At 36.9% G+C, this 19,080-nt stretch overlaps 1 protein-coding gene across 6 annotated transcripts in view; it reads right to left on the minus strand.

Annotated features, from left to right (window-relative positions):
• fmnl2a (formin-like 2a) overlaps positions 1-19,080 on the minus strand; it is a 103,362-nt gene that overhangs the window by 68,817 nt on the left and 15,465 nt on the right. The gene's annotated exons all lie outside the window — the stretch shown is intronic.

The raw sequence follows: 19,080 nt of genomic DNA on the forward strand, positions 1-19,080 counted from the left end.
AATGGACAAGAACTGGTGGAGGTTCTCATTGAGGAAATTATTGCAATGAAGAGAGTTCTCCTTGGGAGGCTTGATAATTACAGAATGTCATGATGGAAAGTAGGAGATGTGCACGTGGGAAGTGGCACGGGTGTTTCAGCAGCAACTAGATTATATAAGTACAATATTGTAGTAGATATATATATGTTACATTTCTATAAATGTTTCATTTTTAAAGTATTACCATTGAGAATTTAAGACAAGTTGGAGGTTATCCTAACTTCAAAAAGTTGTTTATGATATTTCTTAGAACATTCTCAATTTTCAAGAATTTGAATTCAAGAATTTCCCTCAAGTTTTATTTTAAGAAAAACCATAAACAAATGCAAAACAGTTTTAACTTTTTTTGTCAAGTTGAAAAATAAAATAGCAGTAAGAACCACAATAAAAAAAAAAAAAAAAAAAACTGTGATTGTAACTGTGATTATACATTTTAAATATCGGTTGTTACGCAATGGTATATGCTTCTGAAGCCACAAGTCACAGTGATTCAATATCATTTTGTTTTGTTAATATCATATCATTGAGTTTAATTACCAAATTCCCTGTGAAGAACTACACTACCCATTATCCTGAACAGATATAAACCAATAAGAGAGTTACCACAAATACATGAGAATAATGGTAATAGTGGCCACCCAATCCCATGACTGCATATATACGTATTTGTACATGTTTGAATAATTATTAAAAAAACTTTATACTTTATACTTTATACTGGACTTAAAGTCCCCCTGTGTTGAAAATCAAGCTTTTAATGTTGCTTATATGTCTATCTGGTGTTTTAAATATGCTTTAAGACAAACCATGTGCAAATTCATAAGTCAACACCATTGTTGAGTATTTTCTCCTTAAAACTGCAGTGAATTAGCCTGACGTCGTCATACTCAGATACTAGTCAGAATATGAGTCTGATACTGCTCCATTGGGCTGTGATTATGGGGCATGTTTCAACCGAACCAGGAAAGAAAATGCCTCTACACTCAATTGGATAGACCTAAAATCAATCAGAGCAACGGAGTAAGTGACGTATGTTCTTCATTCATCTTTCCGATCGACAAATGCCTTCTCTGTTCCTCTTTTAAAAATAATGCGCTGTTGATATCTTCTATAACAGATGAATAACGGAATCTACACATCTCAATTCTCTAGCGCCAGTCATCTTTGTTGTAAACAAATTCAACCCAAGCGCTCTTTGGTGACGTGGATGATTACTTTACTGTTGATCATCTGCCCATCATCATAAAGCCCGCCCTGACAATTTGATTGGTCCGAACAGCACTGGTTCGAGCATAGTTGCTCCACAACGGATCAAGTCCAGACCGAACATCCCGACCTCAAATGTTGTGGGCGGGGCTAAGTTCGGCTGGCATCCAGGCAAGCAGTGAACCAAAGACAGTCTCAAAAACGTGGTTAGAAATCGCTGGTGTTTCTGACATCACAAACTACCTTGTAACCAATCAGATCAACGTGTGATTGTCAACCAGTGGATCTCTGAGCTGGTGTGAGTGAGTGGAGGTGGGGCTAATTTGCATATTCATAGCACCGCATATACTAAATGAGGCAAGGGTGTAGAGTTACATTGTAAGGCATGAAGAATTTTTTTTCAACAAAAAAAACTTCTAAATATGTAATTTTGGTGATCAAAGATGAGTTTTAAGGGATACATTTATTGACAGAGGGACTTTAAATGCATAGTCAGTTGTATATAAAATGTAAAAAAAAATGTAAACTAGCATTGCTGATTCAACCATGTCAATGAGGTGAGTAGTTCACTCAATGTTCAAGTTGGCATGAAATGAAAGGTCACCCTAATTTTATCACATCTATTTTCTAAATGCATGTTATTGATCTTTTAGTAAACAACATATGCAGTACTTCTTCAATCATTTTAATCCGCTTAAACCCGCCTCTGCAAGCTCAAGTTCAGAATTGTTACACTTGGATATACAGCACAATTGGTTTCGTTGATGGTTTATTACTGTTTTTTTTATCTCTATTAAAATGAAAGGGGTATATAGTTCCAGAACCAAGGCCAAAGTGGATGGTGCCTATGATCATATCCAAGATCATCCAAAATAATTTTCACAACAACAGTTTTACTAATAAGCTGTTAGCTTTGTATTTTTCAATAACAAATAACTTTGTGCTGGACTGCATTCCCTGTGTGGAGATGTTTATTCTCAAACATACGGACCATCTGCACATGTGTGTGCTCAGACTCCAAACATGTGCTGAGATCAGACCTCCACCTCTTACACAAGCGCTGTCCTTTACGTCTGCCCTACTTTCACACATCTGCTGCATGGAACTCCCCCAAAACACTGCAGTCACCAGATCCCCATCCGTACCCCACCCTTCAGAGCGAACTGTACACCACCCACCCGAACACAAACAGATGATTCCCTCTCCAGCTGTGTGCTGATAGGAAAACTAATCCAGCGCTGTTAAATTGCATCTTAATTTGGAAAAAACCTATGGTACAGGAGCCACACTATTTATCTGTGAGTATAGTCGTGCGCTGCTCTTGTTGTTTTTCTCTGTAGATTCCCAAAGCAGTGCTACTCACGCAGGAAGCCACTTTAAAGCGGACGGCTATGTTGTGTTTTCCAGCCTCAACACAGCAGTTGTTGGCCAGAGGGAAAACCCAACACTTAAAATGTGATCTATAGACAAAAAGGCAATCCGTCATAATGACTTTGAACATTTTTCTCAACAGAACTTCTTTAACTCTATCCCCACCAATGATCGAATTTTCCATAATTTATGACACAATGCTTCCCTGCCATTGCCATTGAGTTTTCAGGGAGTCCATGTTTTCACTGTTATACTGTAGGGGGCACTATACGCACAACAAACAACGTTCGCACAACTCTTAATAAAATTCAATGACGTTAAGGCTGTAATGTGATTAGTTACCAAGGCACACGTGAAGTTAGCCCTTACGCTTTCTCCAATGGTAGAGCCAGGAAAGCGTACAGAATCTCTGAATCAAAACACAAGCAAAGAAGAAGCAGAAACAACAAGGAAGCTATAGAGGCATTGCTTATAAAATAACGCAATCCTCAAACAATAAACAGCATAAAAATCAAAACTGCCAAACGTTACCGAATAAAATGTCGCCCCAGGACTAGGCCAGTGAAGATTTGGGGGTGTTGATGGAAGCAATCTATTCCATCTATGTTTAGATCATCGTTCTGAATCCGATCATTGACTAAAACAAGATTTTCTCAGCTTTTTGTTCAAAATGTTACTTTATGAAACTTACCCACATTTAAGTGTAGATAAAAAAGAAATAAGAATGTGTAAAGCTAGAATAAAATGTATATATATATGTATATAAGTATTCTGGGAGCCATTCTTTTTTTTTTAAACAGTCAAATGCTGGTGGTGGCTGGCAACTTTATAAAAAACACTGGTGGGGAAAAGAGCTAATATGAAGACATTCTCTGTTCTAAAATGTAAATTAAATTGCTTGGCAGCTCCAATGTAAGGCAGCATCCTAACTGAAATAAAACCTCACAAATGACTGATTTGAAACACTCTTGTGCAGCAATTTCAAGCTTATGTTGACTGCCTTCTGTACTAGTACTAAAACAAGTTCAGTTTACTTAAAGAAACATTGGAAACCGATTGCACAAGTCTCCATAGTTTAAAATGGAAGATTAATTCCATGTTGAGAACAAAAGTATTTAGTATGGTAGCAGTAACAAAATATAACAACGTTAATTAAATTGAATTAATACAGTAATCTTACTAATAAATGTGTAACATTAGTAAACATTCTAGAGTATTTTAACTAAAATTGATATATTAAACGTGATATTTCAAATTAGCATCTGGTTAGGCTTTTTTGGGTGGTAAATAATGGAGCAAATACCCATAAAATGACTAGTGCAAACATTAGTAAATCACCTTGCATGATTCAATTAAATACTTTCCTCCCATAAATTTTGTGTCTGAAAGAGAAACACCTACAAATGCATATGCAATAAGGTCAGCTGCAAAAATAACCCTGTCATCGCCTTTTCAGCGCAAATTTTTTCACTGTGTGTCTTTAGTAAATCCTGACAGTAGTGTTTTAACACCAAAAGAGGGTTTGCGCTGTCACAAGCTGTTTGTAAATCTGGCCCTTAGTCTGAATCAAGCTTTTCTGATAACACAGTGGATGGAAACAGTTGCTAAGGGAGATTTGGTATTTTAAATATATACTTTTTTAAGATTTGCAGGTGCAGTTAAGATGTGCAATTAAGCGCACTTATTTCTCACAAGGGGATACATGCAATGTTACTTTAGAAAATGTTAAGAAGTTGACACTGCCATAAAAGAGGTTAAGTCTGTATTTTTTACTCCATTCAGAAACAAAAGCTGTCATTCTATTTTTAAACGGAAAAGATCTTCCCCTTATCTCCACCTGAACAGCAAAACAAAGTTTCTGGTTCTGTGCGTGTGGACTTGTTGATGAAATTTGTGTAATATGATATTGCCGTGACAACAGAGAAACCTTAATCTAATCTGCAAGACCAGATGTCTGACAAATGAAATAACAGACCGATATTTGATGGGCAAAATATGATCAGCCAAGCCAGTTCATGCCAAGTTCAAGTTTTAGATACAAAACAACCAGCCCAACCCACACAGGAGTAACACCTAGATCTATCTTTAATGTTTTAGAGACACAATGTAAGATTCTCTAGGATTTTTAGTCCAGACAGGCAAGATTATTTGTTATATTTGATGGTTAATTATATTTCCAAATGTAGAAGCCTCTAAGGTCTGCAGATGGATAATTAGAGAAGTAGAGGCAGGCAGAGATAGTCTCAGACAGACCGCCCACAGTCCGCTCACTGACCGTCTGATGCATATTACACACTAAAACGAGAGCTGGGCTCAAAACACCTTTTACTGTTGTCTGTACAATCATTTGGATTGACTGGTGCACCATTACTAGTAGAATTAGAACTACTAATTTTGCACGATGGTCTATCATCTGAGTATCATTGATTTTAAAATCATTTCCCCCTGAACATCACATAAAAATAAGGTTGGTTCTTATAGACAGTCTTGACCAGAATAAGTCGCAATGTGGACCTGACTTTATTTGGTCATGTTGGATAAAATTGTATGTATGCATTGTTAGTTTGTCTTTTTAGATTGTTTTATGTGAAACGTTTGGTGCTGCCATATATATATACATTTTCCACCATAGAATATGGCTCTAAGATGGAAAATCCACTCATTTCGAGAAAGAAGTTTCCAGGAACAACTGCTTGGTTAGGACACTGATGTCTTCTTCTATGGTCAGCTTGACCCTGACAGCAGAGTTCAGGCAGTACTTTGATCACCTGTGTTTGAATGGCTCCTCTGGGTTGATCTTAAACATCCTGACCGCTCGAAAAACCCAAATAAGCACCTACACATCCACCCCGCCCTGACCCAAACACCACTAAACACAGCTCTCTCAAAACTGCCACAGCATGAGCATGGATAAAAGAGGGTGATATCATCATCATCATCACTTCATGGTTCTCTTAATGGTCTGTAAAACTTGCTCTGAAAGACTTGAGCTGAACGAAAAAAGTTCAAATGAATTAATGTACCATGCAACTGTAGACAATGTGTCATTTTGCTATGCAGTTTATACCATGGTAGATATCTGTGCAGCTATCAGTGGGCAGGACTGGCATAAAGAAATGCAAAAAGTCCCCAAACACACTGTAAAAAAGAAAAAAAAAGAAAAAGAAAAAAAAAGAAGAGTCATGGCCACATCAGTTTTTCCATTAGTCTCATATCAAAATAATTTAACCAATTTGACCTTCTTGTCTTATACGGCGTGTCTGCATGGTTGGATTACAGAATTATTGCACAAAATAACAGAAGATGCTGGATTGTCAACAGTACCAATAGTGCATGGGAAAAGTTTTAAATTCAATTGAGTTTGAATCCTCCTTTTACCAAACTCTCCCTACTCCCTTTTCCTTGTTGTTCATGGTTGCTGATCTACTTCACCACAACTTGCATATTAATACAAAATTCAGCTGTGATGTTTTTTTTTTTTTTTTCACTTCGAAATTGAACTTTTCTTTATATAATAACAGTTTTACTGTTTTTAGCTTTTGTTTTGTACTCATGTTTCACAATGTGAAGCTGTCTGATGTATGCCTTGATTTGCCATGAATGATCATATCTTTTGGTTTGTACTCATCAGCTTACAAATATAGAGAAGACAATTAAATAAGTTCAAGTACCTGTCATTAGTAAAGTATTTGACTTGCTAGAATGAACCACATGTGTTTTTTTTTCTTGAAGATGACTGACTCTCTAGCTTGTCATTATATGAGTCATAATAGGATAGACAAAAAGGATAAATAAGCCTTATAGCATGCACAGCATGAAGTTTTCTAAATAAGAATTACTGCTAATCTTAATCCCAGTTTAGACCTGATCTCTGGTCTATTTGTAGTACTGTAATGAATCACAATTTTAGTGGTCCATGCACAAACATCGACCGTTATATCTCATAACAGGCTGATGTTAATACTGTCATAATTCATGCTTCATTGTTAAATCTCTATATGCGATTTATTTGTAAACTTAACTTTGGAAAGCCTGAATGCTACATTCAAATTATCAACAAATGCAGAACTTAACTTTACTTCATCATTTCTGTTCCATGTCTTTTAATTGTCCAATAATGGACCACTAAATAATGTTTGGCAACCACAAATTGTCTGTTTCACCATTTAAAACCTCATAAACAATGTTGTCTTTAAAAGTGTGCTTTCTTTAAAATAAATGCCACTTCAATTGATATACTGTTATCTAAAGCCGTTGGACATGTCTGGGAAGGGAGAACTAATAAAAATCTGGTCTGGTAGTTCAAGCAGACATATAAGTTTTCCAGTGTTAGTGTGTGTACCTGGTAAACCCTATGTTGTGATGTCCCCACAAGGATAGTAATACCAGTAATTTTTGTCCTTGTAGGGAAATGTTGTGGTCCCCATGAGGAAAACAACTTATAAATCATACTAAGCGATGTTTTTTTGAAAATGTAAAAATGCAGAATGTTTTCTGTGATGGGTAGGGTTAGCGTTAGGGGATAGAATTTACAGTTTGTACAGTCTAAAATCATGTCGGAATAACCCCATAAAAAAACTGTGTTTGTGTGTGTGTGTGTGTGTGTGTGTGTGTGTGTGTGTGTGTGTGTGTGTGTGTGTGTGTGTGTGAGCATGTGTCATCTAAACATTAGTTTAAATTTCCCTTTCTTGTATCAGATTCACAGTGGATTTGTCAACCATAAAGTGGATTCGAAGAGTTTCTTATCACAGCATTATAAAGAGGAAGAGAGCAGTTCTCTGAGGCAGACTCAAATATCTCTTCTCTTTCCTCTCAGTGAGGCATGTGATCACTCCTTCTCATATTTTCCTGTGTCTGGTGGCATCCAGATAGTCTCTTCCACTAGACCAAATACCCCATGAGTCTGGGCTGCAGACTAAAAGTGACAGAAAATATTTTTCTGACAGCAAGAAATAAATCTGTCTTCACAGTATAGCTTGCACTCATGCTGTATATTAATTAATAATAACAAATTAAATAAAAACATTTAAAAGCATACAAAAATGGGAAAAGCTATCCAAAAAGTTCCAATGTGTCTACAGGTTTATATCAGTCTAGCAAATACAACAACAAAAAAATCAATATATAAGCACATGCTAAAATATAATTAAGAATTAATGACTAAATCAGACAATTAGAAGTCCTTGATATGTGTCAATCTGGATTATTTGTAATGAGCTGTTTTGTCAGTTTTTTTGTTTTTTTTTGAGAAATATGTCAGCGCATCAAGAATTTGTTGCAGAAAGTTGCCGTCTGGAATGAAAAGAGCTTCAGCTCTTTACAGGCTTAAATAAATGATATCCCTACTTACAGATTAATGGTTGACAGCAAAGAACTGCTCATTCCTACATAAACACTTGATTGTTTCTCACTGATGTTTTTGAATGTTTCAGTCTACACAAACTAGTCAACATACTGTGTATCAGTAGCATCTGTAGGAAGAGCTCAGTATCTGTCAGCAGGGAAGTCAGCGATTGAAAACAGGTGAGACCTCATAAAATTGAAAATTCTCTTCCTCTTTGTCTTTCTGTCTGTCCCCTACCCAACGGCTCCTCGAGTCACAGGTTTAGCCAGGTGGCGAGTGTCATCCCCTAATTAGTGCAACATGTTTCCGTAATCCGGACGATTCTGCGAGGCTACGCAGGTGTCCTCCGTCTGCTAGCGGATTAGTAGTATAATCTCAGCCCCCCCACTGTCCACTGCACCCCAAACACAGACCACTGAAACCTAGCTTACAACTCAATACTGCACTCTAGTTTTGGCAATTATTTCCATGTTTCATGACCTCATGATCATGTTGTATGAGAGGGGTGTACAGATATCCTCTTGAACATGGAAATTTAGCATTTTCAACACTATATGATGCCTACTGTATCATATTTGATACACAAAGTACTCTAAGGACTCTAAGTCAATTGCTTAGTTTGGGAATAAAATCAAGGTGGGTTTTTTTTTTCCTCCTTGAGTATGAGCTCCATACTATATGAGTCATAAAAACCTAATGTATCAAATATGATACTCAAAAAAAAAAAAAAAAAAAAAAAACCTTTTGGAAACTTATTCCATAACTGTTTCGTTTAAAAAAAATTCGATTTCCAGACTATTTTTTAACAGAGGAGAACTGGCCCCTGACTGAGACTGGGTTCTCCCAAGGTTTTTTTCTCCATCTGTCACCTGATGGAGTTTTGGTTCCTTGCCACTGTTGCCTTGGCTTTTGGCTTGCTTTGTTGGGGACATTTAATATTCAATACTATTGATCTGCCTTACTTAGGGTGGATGATGATGCAATTTTCTTCTAGAAACAAACTTTGTTGTATTATTTTCATGTTATCACTGTGAAGCTGCCTTGATACAATCTGTATTGTGAAAAGAACTATATAAATAAAGGTGACTTGACTTGACTTGACTTGACTATTTGTTCATATGCCATTCTTTACAGGTTTGATAAAAATGTCTTAAAATGAATCGTTCACACAAACATTACAATTATGTCATCATTTACACCCTCATGTCCTTCCAAACCTGAATGACATTCTTTCTTATGCGGAACACAAAAGAATATACTTTGAAAAACATTGTGAACCAAACAAAATTGGAGCCCACTGACTTCCATTGTATGGACAAAAATCCCTAAGAAAGTTCTCAAATTATCTTATTTTTTGTTCCACACACAAAAAAAAAGAAAGTCACAAGGACGATCACAAGTCACAAGGACGATGACATCACTGTTTTCTCCAGAGCTGCTGTAAAGATAAATTAATAACTTTTTTACAACAGAAATGAACCATCACTGAACTTACTTAAAGGATTAGTTCACCCCAAAATGAAAATTTCCTAATAATTTACTCACCCCAATGCCACCCAAGATATCCATGTCTTTCTTTCCTCAGTGGGAGAGAAATTATGTTTTTTGAGGAAAACATTTCTTGATTTTTCTTCTAACAATGGACTTCATTGGTTACCATAATTTTTAAGTCCAAATCAATGCAGTTTCAAAAGTCTTTGAAGTGTTTAAACGGGCTGTACGCGATCACAGCTGAAGAAGAGGTTGTTATCTAGCGAAACGATAGGTCATTTTTAAAAAAAAAAAGATAATTTATAGACTTTTTACCTTCAATAGTTCGGATTGAGCTGATCAACAAACGGACAGGGAACTACGTCATCACGTTGAAAGGTCACGCCGGCGCCGGCAGAAGTACCGCCCCACTGTTTACAATACGACCGTACGTAGCAGGATAGTTCAAATAGTATTGTTTGCTATTATATATATAGTAATAGTATTCAGTGAATATGAATATGAATAGTATATGAATAACATTCTGATGAATTTGAATAGTAGTTCAAATAGTATTGCCGGCGCCGGCGTGACCTTTCAACGTGATGACGTAGTTCCCTGTCCGTTTGTTGATCAGCTCAATCCGAACTATTGAAGGTAAAAAGTCTATAAATTACATTTTTTTTTGAAAATGACCTATCGTTTCGCTAGATAACAACCTCTTCTTCAGCTGTGATCGCGTACAGCCCGTTTAAACACTTCAAAGACTTTTGAAACTGCATTGATTTGGACTTAAAAACGATGGTAACCAATGAAGTCCATTGTTAGAAGAAAAATCCAGAAATGTTTTCCTCAAAAAACATAATTTATCTCCCACTGAGGAAAGAAAGACATGGATATCTTGGATGGCATTGGGGTGAGTAAATTATTAGGAAATTTTCATTTTGGGGTGAACTAATCCTTTAAGATGGACTGTGACGCTATTTTCTTCTAGATCTGCTTTACAGCCAAAACAAAATTTGTTGTATTATTTTTCTGTTATCACTGTAAAGCTGCTTTGAAACAATCTGTATTGTAAAAAGCGCTATATAAATAAATGTGACTTGACAAGGTTTTAGAACGACACGAGGGAAGAGAGTAAATGATGACAGAATTTTCATTTTAGGGTGAGCTATTCCTTCAACTTTTTTGAAGTTCAATCATATAATGAGTTAGTGGGAGTATATAGGGGAGAAATACTGGGAGTAATTCAGTAATATGCTATTGCAAATTAAAAAGTGAAAATGCTGAAAATTCTTCCTGAGAAAACTTGTAGTGGTTACTGCGTACAAATAATAAATAATCACATAAAACCTGTCGGCCCTTATTAATATGCATTTTGAGAATCTTGTGCTCAGTGTCTAGTACCCTATAAGAAGATTACAGACGATTGATTTTAAAACAGAGGCCGATCTGTGATGGGTTATCAGAGTGTAATCCTTTAAATACTGTACACTTAAGATGATTTATTCTCTTTTTCCTCCAAAACTAAGCAACAATGTGGTAGTGAGCAGCCCATTTGTTTCTTTCCAGTTATTAAAGTTAAAGTTATTTTCTTTCCGGATTATTATTATCACACATCTCTCTGAAATATTTGATTCTGATTGGTCATTCTGCAGTCAAACTGTATAATTAACTTTTGTCACAGACAACCAGTTTCTTATACATCTGTGCTAATTTGTATAGTATAGTAGTATACTGTATCACTAGCATCACTATAGTTCAGTGGTTTTTAACTGGTGGGTCGTGACACAAAAGTGTACAGTAACTCAGTGTTGTTTGCATTTTCCCCACGATGAGCTCAGAGCTGGAGTTTGACTAACAACATGTGGGAAATATGACTGTAACAATATTTAGTATAACAGTACATTATTAATCATAATTAATCAAAACCTATTTGATTTGTTTATGACAGCTGATAGTAGTGTCTAAGGATTTTTTGTTAGTTCGTTGTCATATAGGTGATGAGTATGCACTTTTTTTTTTTTTTTTTTGATTAGTCATTTCGTTCACCTGTTGTCATTTAATCAGTTAATCTTTGTCCAGCTGTTCCTGTTTAGTTCCCTCATTTTTCCTCGTGTATAAATACTTCATGTTTGGTTCAGTTTGATGTCAGTCATCACCTATATTAGTCACATTGAAGTTATGTGTTATCTTTCTGAGTATTCGAGTTTCCTATTAAAGGACTATTTAGATGTCCTGTTTCAAGTCTCATTGAATTTTAAGACCATGACAGCAGGGTTATTTCTTAAAAACATGAAGGTGCCCTTGATGAAGCATCTCTGTCCATTTAAATGAGTGTGTTGTCTGTGTTTTATTGGTTGTTGTCTCCTCTCTTCCAACCATCTACACTCCCACTTTTCCAGAGCTTCACAAGCCCATTTCTTGAGTCTTTTTCACATCTGATGTGTGAATGACCAGAGCTAAAACAGAAGTGTTTCATGACACTTACAAAAAATGTAACACAAAACAGGGCTTCAAAAAGCCCCTGAAAAGCCCAGACTATAACCAACTACGACTGTTGAAAAAAAAAATACCCACAGCATAACAAAACTAGAATATAAATAAAACTAGCAAAAACAGGGAAGGTAAACAGAGAGGTTTTAAAGACTTGACTGACTGACTGGGGGGCAGGGCAAAGACACGAGACAGGAGAGCACAAACAAACATGACAGGAGCCATGTGCTCATACCCAACCTGACAAAACAAGGGCACATGGCAAATCAACAACCAAAGCAATGTGCTCAAAAATAAGAACACAACACAACAAACTGACAAATGCGCATGGCGAGGGAATTAACAACACTTGATATGTGACATGGAACACGATTGGAATCAGAACCACCACACATTTTGCAGAAACCGCTGTTGGCTTTGAGAGCCGGCATTTAAATTGCTTCACAGACAGTGTCTTGTTATTGTGATTCCTAAATCAATTCATGTTGCCTCATTTAAAAAGTCTGTCAACGCAAATTTTCTGTGCTGATTTGCATTATAAAGAGTAATCCGATCCCATAATGAGAGAGAGAGAGAGAGGTCAAACTTTCAAGAAACATCTTTCTCTCACAAAAGCACATGGTTCTCTGACATATGTTTGCTCCAGACACGTTTCTCCAAACAGAGTAAATAGTAATTAGTCCTGAAACGGCCATGCATTAAAGGAGTAGTAACTAAAAAAATGAAAATTCTGTCATCATTTACTCACCCTCAAGTTGTTTCAAACTTGTATGAATTTCTTTCTTCTACTGAACACAAAAGAAGATATTTTGAAGAATGTCAGTAACCAGACAGTTGATGGACCCCATTGACATTTATAGTGGGGGAAAAAAAGTCAATGGGGTCCATCAACTGTTTGGTTACCCATATTCTTCAAAATATCTTCTTTTGTGTTCAGCAGAAGAAATCAATTTATACAAGTTTGAAACAACCTGAGGGTGAGTAAATGATGACAGAATTTTCATTTTTAAGTGAACTATTCCTTTAAATGCTTATGTCCAGATTACAAGGCAGAAAGAAAGAAAGAAAGAAAGAAAGAAAGAAAGAAAGAAAGAAAGAAAGAAAGAAAGAAAGAAAGAAAGAAAGAAAGAAAGAAAGAAAGAAAGAAAGAAAGAAAGAAAGAAAGAAAGAAAGAAAGAAAGAAAGAAAGAAAGAAAGAAAGAAATGTGTAGAGGGTAAGGGCGCAGTGAGCTGTAGAAGGCTGGGTTGTAGTCGGTTATGAACATTTAGTCTCTTCTGTGTCACCACACTAATATTAAAAGCTAAAGCATCACAATTACTAACAGCAACCACACACATAAACACTACAAATCAACAAACTGTTCAATAGCAACACAGCTACCAAAAACAAACTGATTTCAGTATAAACCACATAATGTAACTACTTTACTATACTTTGCTTACTGACTAGTGCTTCTGGCCCCAGTTTAGTTCGGTATGTTAGCTTTCAGTTGGTGAGTATGTCACATGTCAACTATGTTTCAGCGGGCCAACCTACAGCATTCAATTCTTCTTTGTGTTTGCTGAAACAAATATCAGTCATGGCAATTTACCGGCCCTGCAGCTTGTGTGCATTGAAGAGGATTTTACAAAAGATCCTCCACCTTTATTCTTTTAAACACACTCTGCCTAAACCGGCTGTGATGTTTTCAATGCTGTCACATGCTGTCCATATCACAGTGCTCTAAAGAGTTAAGATCTGACCGCCTCACACAGGGCTGACTCTGACAGAACCAAACAAGCTGCTAATACACACTCAGGACCCATTAACCCCGTCACATGACACTTCACAGCAAAACTATTACACATGCTATACAAAGACGAACTCACAGGACGAGAGATAATGAGTGCCAGATCAAGATGGAGAGAAAGAAACAGATGAAGATGAAATAAATAATAATAATAGGAATAAGATGAAATAAAAATTACAATCTACTATATAGGATTTCATTTGTTAACATTGGTAAAATGTAAAAATATGCTATTGTTCACTGTTAATTCATGTCTGTTCATCATATATTAACTAATGATAATTTTTAACTGAAGTTAAAGTTAAAAAGTTTATATTTAGAAATTTGTATAAGCTACACTATAGTTCAAAAGTTTGGGGTTGATAAGATTTTTGTTATGTTTTTTTTTTTTTTTTTTTTTTAAATGTCTATTATACTCACCAAGGCTTACACTCACTCACCTTTAATGACCTTTAACCTTTAATATGGTTAAAATGTAATTTATTCCTGTGATGGCATCCTTCAGAAATCATTCTAATATGCTGATTAGCTACTTAATTCTTTTTCCCGGGATGCTTTAAATAGAAAGTTCAAAAGAACAGCATTTATATGAAATAAATTATATTTTTTACATTTTATAAAATTCTTTATTGTCACTATTGCATCCTTTCTGAATAAAATAATTAATTTATTTAAAAAAAACTATAAATAAATAAGCTTTTGAAGAATAGTGTAGATTTATAAATGCTGTAAAAGTATAGTTAATTGTTGTTCATGATACCTGATGCAATGACTAATGTTAAAGAAACACTTGGACAGGGGAAAACAGGGATTTTGGGTTGGGTCCAAAAAGCTAAATGTCTGAGCATTAGGCTACTGAAGATTAAGTACAAACAGTCGACACAGCAAGTTCACATACGTGCATTACAGTGAGTCCGTCACCGAAACGGATGAGCTCCCCTGCTGGGTCACAACACGGGGCAGAAAAACGGCCACAGGCTAAACTCACTTGAGCAAGACGACAGACGTTAGCAGATCACAAGAATAAGAAGTGAAATGACTCTCTGCAGACACGGGTCATTACATCTTAAGAGTCTAGGAAGCCAAACCATTAAAGCAGATGAAGAAAAAAGAAAAAAAGAAAAAAAAAAGAGTAAAATCTTCTTCCAGTGAGAGGTGCATCAACTAGTCTCAGCCTTATGGGCATGGACTGTTCATGGACAGCCTGATCAATATTGTGGAAAAAATGACAAGAGCTGGCTGAAATAACTAGGTCCACAGTTTTTCAGGTTCTAAAATTCTAGTTATTTGTAATAGGGCTGATATAGCAAAATAAAAATGAAATTGCAATTTGGCATTGCAAAGCCTACAATTTTAATAAATACTAGTGCTGTCAAATCGATTAATCGTAATAATCTTACATAAAAGCTTTTGTTTATATGTTTATACATACACATACACAGACACAATATATATATATATATATATATATATATATATATATATATATATATATATATATATATATATATATATACAGTGGGGAGAAACAAGTAGTTGATACACTGCCGATTTTGCAGGTTTTCCCACTTACAAAGTATGTAGAAGTCTATAATTTTTATCATAGGTACTCTTCAATTGTGAGTGACGGAATCTAAAACAAAAATCCAGAAAATCACACTGTATGATTTTTAAGTAATTAATTTGCATTTTATTGCATGACCTAAGTATTTGATACATCACAAAAGCAGAACTTAATATTTGGTACAGAAACCTTTGTTTGCAATTACAGAGATCATACGTTTCCTGTAGTTCTTCACCAGGTTTGCACACACTGCAGCAGGGATTTTGGCCCACTCCTCCATACAGACCTTCTCCAGATCCTTCAGGTTTCGGGGCTGTCGCTGGGCAATACGGACTTTCAGCTACCTCCAAAGATTTTCTATTGGGTTCAGGTCTGGAGACTGGCTAGGCCACTCCAGGACCTTGAGATGCTTCTCACGGAGCCACTCCTTAGTTGCCCTGGCTGTGTGTTTCGGGTCGTTGTCATGCTGGAAGACCCAGCTACGACCCATCTTCAGTGCTCTTACTGAGGGAAGGAGGTTGTTGGCCAAGATCTTGCGATACATGGATCCATCCTCCCCTCAATACGGTGCAGTCGTCCTGTCCCCTTTGCAGAAAAGCATCCGCAAAGCATGATGTTTCCACCTCCATGCTTCATGGTTGGGATGGTGTTCTTGGGGTTGTACTCATCCTTCTTCTTCCTCCAAACACGGCGAGTGGAGTTTAGACCAAAAGCTCTATTTTTGTCTCATCAGACCACATGACCTTCTCCCATTCCTCCTCTGGATCATCCAGATGGTCATTGGCAAACTTCAGACGGGTCTGGATTGCGCTGGCTTGAGCAGGGGGACCTTGCGTGCGCTGCAGGATTTTAATCCATGACGGCGTAGTGTGTTACTAATGGTTGTCTTTGAGACTGTGGTCCCAGCTCTCTTCAGGTCATTGACCAGGTCCTGCCGTGTAGTTCTGGGCTGATCCCTCACCTTCCTCATGATCATTGATGCCCCACGAGGTGAGATCTTGCATGGAGCCCCAGACCGAGGGAGATTGACCGTCATCTTGAACTTCTTCCATTTTCTAATAATTGTGCCAACAGTTGTTGCCTTCTCACCAAGCTGCTTGCCTATTGTCCTGTAGCCCATCTCAGCCTTGTGCAGGTCTACAGTTTTATCCCTGATGTCCTTACACAGTTCTCTGGTCTTGGCCATTGTGGAGAGGTTGGAGTCTATTTGATTGAGTGTGTGGACAGATGTCTTTTATACAGGTAACGCGTTCAAACAGGTGCAGTTAATACAGGTAATGAGTGGAGAACAGGAGGGCTTCTTAAAGAAAAACTAACAGGTCTGTGAGAGCCGGAATTCTTACTGGTTGGTAGGTGATCAAATACTTGTCATGTAATAAAATGCAAATTAATTATTTAAAAATCATACCATGTGATTTTCTGGATTTTTGTTTTAGATTCCGTCTCTCACAGTTGAAGTGTACCTATGATAAAAATTACAGACCTCTACATGCTTTGTAAGTAGGAAAACCTGCAAAATCGGCAGTGTATCAAATACTTGTTATCCCCACTGTATATATGGGAAAACACACAAATATATATATATATATATATATATATATATATATATATATATATATATATATATAAAAAATATATTGGAAAACATAACTATATTATGTATAGTATTGTATGAATTCAATCGTACAAATCGTAGGATGATTAGAAAAAAGTAAGCATGAAAGTTCACCCCTAACCATACCCATCACTTAAGCAGATCTTATGAAAACGTACAAATGAGACTGTACAAAATAGCCACCAATTCGCCAAAACTTACAGTTGTAATCAAAATTATTTAACCTGCATTGCAAATCAGCAAATGATTGGCAAAACGGACAGACTTTCAGCTGTTTGCAATGATCCAATCAAATAAAAGTAATTGAAATTGCTCAACACAACAAATGTTTCAAGGTCATTCCCCAAATTCAACTGAAAATGCAACTTTAAATGACTTCTGCAGTCTCAAAATTATTCAACCCCTTCATAGCAAGCATGTTTTCAGTTGAATTTTGGAAAACCACTTGAAACATTTGTTGTGTTGAGGTATTTCCATTACTTTTGTTTGATTTGTTCATTGCAAACAGCTGAAAGTCTGTAAATTTTGCCAATAAACCTGAATTATAAACCTAAATTTAACCGTATTACCTACACTCACCTAAAGGATTATTAGGAACACCATACTAATACTGTGTTTGACCCCCTTTCGCCTTCAGAACTGCCTTAATTCTACGTGGCATTGATTCAACAAGGTGCTGAAAGCATTCTTTAGAAATGTTGGCCCATATTGATAGGAAAGCATCTTGCAGTTGATGGAGATTTGTGGGATGCACATCCAGGGCACGAAGCTCCCGTTCCACCACATCCCAAAGATGCTCTATTGGGTTGAGATCTGGTGACTGTGGGGGCCATTTTAGTACAGTAAACTCATTGTCATGTTCAAGAAACCAATTTGAAATGATTCGAGCTTTGTGACATGGTGCATTATCCTGCTGGAAGTAGCCATCAGAGGATGGGTACATGGTGGTCATAAAGGGATGGACATGGTCAGAAACAATGCTCAGGTAAGCCGTGGCATTTAAACGATGCCCAATTGGCACTAAGGGGCCTAAAGTGTACCAAGAAAACATCCCCCACACCATTACACCACCACCACCAGCCTGCACAGTGGTAACAAGGCATGATGGATCCATGTTCTCATTCTGTTTACGCCAAATTCTAACTCTCTAATCTAATAATATCTAAATGTCTCAACAGAAATCGAGACTCATCAGACCAGGCAACATTTTCCAGTCTTCAACTGTCCAATTTTGGTGAGCTCGTGCAAATTGTAGCCTCTTTTTCCTATTTGTAGTGGAGATGAGTGGCACCCGGTGGGGTCTTCTGCTGTTGTAGCCCATCCGCCTCAAGGTTATGCGTGTTGTGGCTTCACAAATGCTTTGCTGCATATACCTCGGTTGTAACGAGTGGTTATTTCAGTCAAAGTTGCTCTTCTATCAGCTTGAATCAGTCGGCCCATTCTCCTCTGACCTCTAGCATCAACAAGGCATTTTCGCCCACAGGACTGCCGCATACTGGATGTTTTTCCCTTTTCACACCATTCTTTGTAAACCCTAGAAATGGTTGTGCGTGAAAATCCCAGTAACTGAGCAGATTGTGAAATACTCAGACCGGCCCGTCTGGCACCAACAACCATGCCACGCTCAAAATTGCTTAAATCACCTTTCTTTCCCATTCTGACATTCAGTTTGGAATTCAGGAGATTGTCTTGACCAGGACCACACCCCTAAATGCATTGAAGCAACTGCCATGTGATTGGTTGATTAGATAATTGCATTAATGAGAAATTGAACAGGTGTTCCTAATAATCCTTTAGGTGAGTGTAAATCTCATGTAGGCTATAAAAGCAAACTACAGTGGGTTGCTTTACATGTCGGTCAGTCTCTTTCCTGGAAGGTTCTTGACCAGAATTACCTGCAATGCTGGCTATATGCAGATAGAAATAAGAAACTGAGACTTGAACTTAAATAAACCTTGTTTCTTTCTTTGTGACTTGTAAGCACACCAAAGGACACCAAATATCTGGATACTGAAACAGCACAAAACAAAACCCTCCCTAAGATCAAATGACAGGAACTTGCATTTGTCAAGCTGTAACTATACAATCCAGTTATTCAACAATCATATTCTCTAGGGATGGCAACCACCAGTGGCCCCATGATACGATATTACAGAGGTCTTCAATCCTGCTCCTGGAGGGCCAC

This window comes from Scardinius erythrophthalmus (genome assembly GCF_964197995.2).
Source record: "Scardinius erythrophthalmus genome assembly, chromosome: 6".
Lineage (NCBI taxonomy): Eukaryota > Metazoa > Chordata > Actinopteri > Cypriniformes > Leuciscidae > Scardinius > Scardinius erythrophthalmus.